Raw genomic sequence first — 5819 nt, 5'->3', positions numbered from 1 at the left:
AACTGTAGCCCATAAAATGCCAGTCAAAAGCCTGCTGAGCTTTTCAATTTTTAGCTATTAATTTTTAGCCTAAAGTTGGTGGAATCTCAGGATGTCATACTTTATCTTGCCAAACATCTTGGACTTTCCCTTCTGGAGTTCCAAATTATAAAATTTTGTAATTTTCCATTCCCAAATCCCAGTGTTACTTGACACAAGTTAACAAACAAAAGCAGGATCCTTTGGCTGTTCTTATGTGCAATGGATGTTTTCATGCCATCGTGTGAGATCTGCCTCCCTCAAACCTTGGTGCAGTGTGAGCACATTACCAGTCTCATGGGAAAACGGACAGAACTCCCGCCTTTACCTGGGCAAACCCTGGTAGGAAGAACACAGTTTTCATAAATGCTGTTTGTGGGGAGGCTGTCTTGGTGGAGCTTTAAGAAAGGTCTGGGTCCTGCTGGGATGGACCATCAGGTGAGGGGCCCTGGCTCTGGACAAGTGGTCCTCTTGACAAACGGTAGGGTCACGCCTCTTCAGAGCCCATTTTTGGGTTCATTAGGATGACACTGAAATGCCCCATCCCCTGTGCCCACTGCTATTCCCTATGGGGACATATTCTTGGGCATTCTCTTCTCTCTGGACCAGAGGATTCCACATGTAAGCTGCAGACGACACCTTGCCACCCAGCCCACAGCTCTGCATGGTGACCAAAGAGTCTCTGAAACCTACGGTTGCCAAACCAGACTCAATGTTCACTGTTGCTATGGTTTGGACCCTCAGCGTCCCCCAAAGGCACATGTGTTAAGATCTTGATCTCCAGGTGTCACTATTGGGAGTTGGTGGGAACTCAGGCATGGGGCCTCATGGGAAGTTTTGGCCCATAGGGTGTGCCTTCAAAGGGGATCATAAGATGCCAGTTTCTTTCTCTTTCTCTCTTGTCTCAGCCTTGAGATGAACAATCTGCTCTGATATGCACTCCCCACCATGATGTGACACTTTGCCACAGGCCCTAAGCAATCAGGCCAACTGACCATGAACCAAAATCCCCAAAACTGTGAGTCAAAATAAACCTTTCTTATTTTTCATAGGTTGATTAACTCAAGTATTTGTTATAGTGGCAGAACACTGACTAATACAACTATCCCTTGCCTCTCAGTCTATGAACAGCATCCCCATTTGCTGGGTTCCTTCGTCCCCAAATAGGAGTCACCCTTGACACTTCTGGATTTTGCAAACAGTTCCAGAATCCAACCACCCTGAATAGTGGGAACCACATTCAAGTCTCAGCCATCAAATCTGTCCCATCTCCTGTTTCCTCTCTCGATCCCCTTTTGCTATGTCTATATGCAGCAGCAGAGTACGTTTTGATCACAGATTCTATACTACAATCATACCAATGGTTTCTCATCTTGTAGAATTAAAATCCACAGTCCTCACAGTGATATAGACTGCTCTGATTTGGATAAGGTTTGTGTGTTGGAAGCTTGTTCCTCAATGTGATGATGTTGGGAACCTTTAAGAGGTGGGGCCTAGTGCAAGGTAATTAGGTCATTGGGGTTTCATCCTTTGTCTTCCAGAGTGAGTTAGTGCCTGTGAGAGCAAGCTGTAATAAGGAGCAAGCCAGGCTGCTGAATACTTCTGGCTTCCTGTCTCCCCATATGATCTCTCCCTCTCCATGTGCTCCCACCGTTGGTGTGCTGGAGCCAGAAAGCCCTTACCAGAGCTGAGCAGAAGCAATGCCACACCCTTGAATCTCTAGAACTGAAAACTGATAAACATTTTTTAAAAATAAAGTGTCCAACCTCCAGTATTTTGTTAAAATAACCAAAAAAATGGACCAACAGAAGTCCTGAACCTCACGTAGAGAATTAGTTATCCTGCTGGAAAATCACCCTGTGAAAAGAGAGTTCCTGATAGCCCCAGCCATATTGGATGTTTCAGCTGCAGACTCTATTACCCAGTCCAGATGAGACCTGCCCAGATTGTGAGTCATGTCGAATACTCTGTTCTTCTGACTCATGCAGTTAGGGCTGTTGGTTGCACAGAAATGAACGATCGAGATAATACTACTTATAAGAACTGAGGATACCATGAAATGCATAAAAGGAAAAAAATCACAATTACTAATCAAAATGTATGTACTAAGAGAGGATCAGATGAATTGTGGAGGAAGTTAGGTAGGCAAATTAAGAAGAGAAAAACTAATAAATCCCAAAGAAAATTCAACTCATAGAAAGGCTTGTGGCTGCATCCCAAATGTCTGCATGTGGGGCTGGGCTTCGTGCACTAAAACTGTGATCAGCTATGAGAGGCAGGGTCCAGCAGATAAACACATGCCTCCCATTGGACTGCACATCTATACGTCTCCACTGAGTGTGCGACGTGGGCTGTGGGAAGCCAAGTGAGGCTGTTGCTGGAAGCTTTATCGTGTGGTGATATGGTGCAAAATGTCCTTTTATATTTTTCTTTTTATTGTGAGATAGAAGACACAATCAGAAAAATGCACAGAACCAAGATGTTTACCACAAAGTAAATACCTGTGTAATCAGGACCTAGGTTGGGAGGATAATATTGCTACTTCCGGGACCTGCCCCTAAAGGTAGCCATTATCCCAACTATGGAAATCGCTTTCTTGCTTTCCCTTAGCAACTAAATGATAGGGTTTCTTGTGGCTGGATTTTGCTCTTTATCTTAATGGCATCACACAGTGAGTGTTCTGGCGTTAGTGCTCACCACAGCCGGAGAGCATTCCTACCTGGCACGACACCTGAGGAGTACATCTGTTACTCATGCACGTTTGGGTGATTTTCAGTTTGGGACTGTCACAAGCACTACTGCAATGACTACTATGGTTCTTTGTCCCTTGATACACACATCTGTGCATTCTGTTAAAGATGAAGCCAGGGGTGAATTTGCTGAATCCTGCCTTATTCACAACTTTGGTTTTAATAAATTGTGCCAATCTGTCTTCCCAAGTGGCTGTCCCCATCCAATTTTTTTTTTTTTTTTTTTTTCTGTAGGGCATGATAGTTCTACCAATTTACACCTCACTGAAGTTGTGGGCCTATCTTTTCCATCTTGGTCTTTCTAACATATGCAAGCCTAATGCATTGTGATTTTAATGTAATTTTCCTTGATTATCTATCTTTTTTGGTCCTTTGAGGTCTCTTGCTCAGTTTTCTACTTGGTTGTCATTTTCTTAATTAACTTGAAGAAATCCTTTGGAAGTTAAACGTGCAACAATGCAGTCAGGTATCACTTAACAACAGGGATGTTCTGGGGAATGTGTTCTTAGTTGATTCTGTCATTGTGCAAACATCATCAAATATATTTACAGCAACCTAGACCCTGTGTAGCCTATTATACACCTTGTCTATATGATGTGTGTGTGTGTGTGTGTGTGTGTGTGTAGTATAGCATATTGCTTTCAGAGCCATGATTAATAAAACAACACAGCACAAGATCACATCTTACACAACAGAAAATAATGCTATCAAGAGATGTGATAAACTGGGTTTGGTGGCATACGTCTGTAATTCCAGCAGCTTGGGAGGCTGAGGCAGGAGGATCACAAGTTCAAAGCCAGTCTCAGCAACCTAGCGAGGTCCTAAGCAACTAAGATCCTATATGAAAATTTTAAAAGGCTGGGGATATGGTTCAGTGGTTAAGCACCTTGGGTTCAATTTTTGGCACCAAAAAAAAAAAAAAGAAACATGGTAAATGCAAGATGCATGAGGTGGCTGGCAGTCAGTGTGAAGCACAGCATACTGTCAGTAAATATTTTTACAAGGAGAAGGTTTATAATGATAAAAGCATAGCATAGTATATCCATAAACCAACAACAGTCATTTATTATCAATTATTACTGTACATAATTGTAGGTGCCCTACTTTTAAATGACTGTCAGTGTGGCAGGTCTTGTTTATGTCAGTACTGACACAGTGTAATGCATGAGCAGTGCATTCTGCTACCATGTTGGGATGATGCTATGACTGGCTAGTAGGAATCTTCCAGTACAGTTCTATGGGACTACCATTGCATATGTGGTCCATCATTGACCAACATGTCACTAGGGGACGCACAACTAGATTTCCTTCTGCTATATGGCTTACCTTTGTCCTTTTCCTGTTTTTTTTTTTTTTTTTTTATTACTGGAGGATGTTAGAATTATTATAGAACAATTTACCAAGTCTTCTCCTTTATGGATTTTACTTAATGTCTAACTAGTCTTTCTGTAACTCATGTTATATTTTTTTCAAAATTTTAATTCATTCTAGCTCGTTGTACATGACAGTAGAATGCATTTTGATACATCATACATAAATGGAGTATGACTTCTCATTGTTCTGTTTGTACATGATGTCGAGTTACATAAGTCACATAATCATATATGCACATAGGGCCATAATATCTGAATCATTCTACTATCCTTTCTAACCCCATACCTCCTCCCTTCTGTCTAATCCAAAGTAACTCTACTCTTCCCTAGCTCCTCCCCCCACCCACTTATCGTGAATTAGCATCCACATATCAGAGAAAACATTCAGCCTTTGGTTCTTTGGGATTGACATCATGCACTTAGAATAATATTCTCCAGTTCCATCCATTTATCTGCAAATACCATAATTTCATTCTTCTTTAAGGCTGAGTAATATTCCATTGTGTATATAAATCACATTTACTTTATCCATTCCCTGTTGAAGGGCATCTAAGTTGGTTTCATAGTTTAGATATTGTGAATTGAGCTGCCATAAATATTGATGTGGCTGCGTCACTGTTGTATGCTGATTTTAAGTCCTTTGGGTATAAAATGAAAAGTGGGGTAACTGGGTCAAATGGTGGTTCTATTCCAAGTTTTCTTAGGAATCTTGATACTGTTTTCCAGAGTGGTTGCACTAATTTTCAGTCCCACCAGCAGCATATGAGTGTACCTTTTTCCCCCACATCCTCACCAACATTTATTATTGCTTTTATTGCCATTTTGACTGGAGTGAGCTGAAACCTCAGTGTAGTTTTGATCTGCATTTCTCTAATTGCTAGAGATGTTGAACATTTTTTTCATATATTTGTTGGTTGATTGTACTTCTTTTTCTGTGAAGTGTCTGTTCAGTTCCTTTGCCCACTTATTGTGGGTTATTTATATTTGTGGTATTGAGTTTTTTAGGTTCTTTATATATCCTGGAGATTAATGCTCTATCTGAGGCGCATGCAGTAAAGATTTTCTCCCATTCTGTAGGCTCTCTCTTTATGTTGTTAATGATTTCCTTCCCTGTCAAGAAGCATTTAGGTTTGATTCCATACCACTTATTGAGTCTTGATTTTACTTCTTGTTCTTTAGGGGTCTTGGTAAGGAAGTCAGTTCCTAAGCCAACATGGTGGAGATTTTTTGCTGTTAGATTCAAGGTCTCTGTTCTAGTGTCTAAGTCCTTGATCCACTTTGAGTTTTGTGCAGGGTGAGAGATAGGGGTTCAAGTTCATTTTGCTACACGTGGATTTCCAGTTCAAATGCAAATCCTAAGGGTGACTGTTCTCTGATTCTGTTGTAAGTGCCACTCCACACCTGAGCTCCCCTCTCCACACTGGAAGACGTCCCCAGGGAAAGTAATCCTTAAGCTGAGCTCAACTTTGGGGACGCATCTTCACTCAAACTCTGGCTCCCCTTGGTTCTCAAATGCTCTGAATCAGATGATTTCATATTGTGTTCAGCTTTCATATTGTCCTTGGAAGATTTTTATTTCTAATGGCCTAACCCGTCATTACTAGACGCAGAAGTTTGGGGATTCACTTTAAGTAAAATTGCCATATCTTTGGGCATGGTGGGAGAAAGTGGGGGGGGG

At 41.3% G+C, this 5819-nt stretch overlaps 1 non-coding gene across 1 annotated transcript; it reads left to right on the top strand.

Moving 5' to 3' along the window:
* Positions 1–216: 216 nt before the first annotated feature.
* Positions 217–318, top strand: LOC143383025 (small nucleolar RNA U13). The gene has a single exon (XR_013089076.2). It is a non-coding gene; the product is annotated as a small nucleolar RNA U13 (small nucleolar RNA).
* The last annotated feature ends 5501 nt before the right edge of the window (positions 319–5819 follow it).

Source organism: Callospermophilus lateralis, chromosome 17 (assembly GCF_048772815.1).
Source record: "Callospermophilus lateralis isolate mCalLat2 chromosome 17, mCalLat2.hap1, whole genome shotgun sequence".
NCBI classification, from domain to species: domain Eukaryota; kingdom Metazoa; phylum Chordata; class Mammalia; order Rodentia; family Sciuridae; genus Callospermophilus; species Callospermophilus lateralis.
Note: the sequence above shows the minus strand (reverse complement) of the source record. Positions and strands in the feature narration are given on the sequence as shown.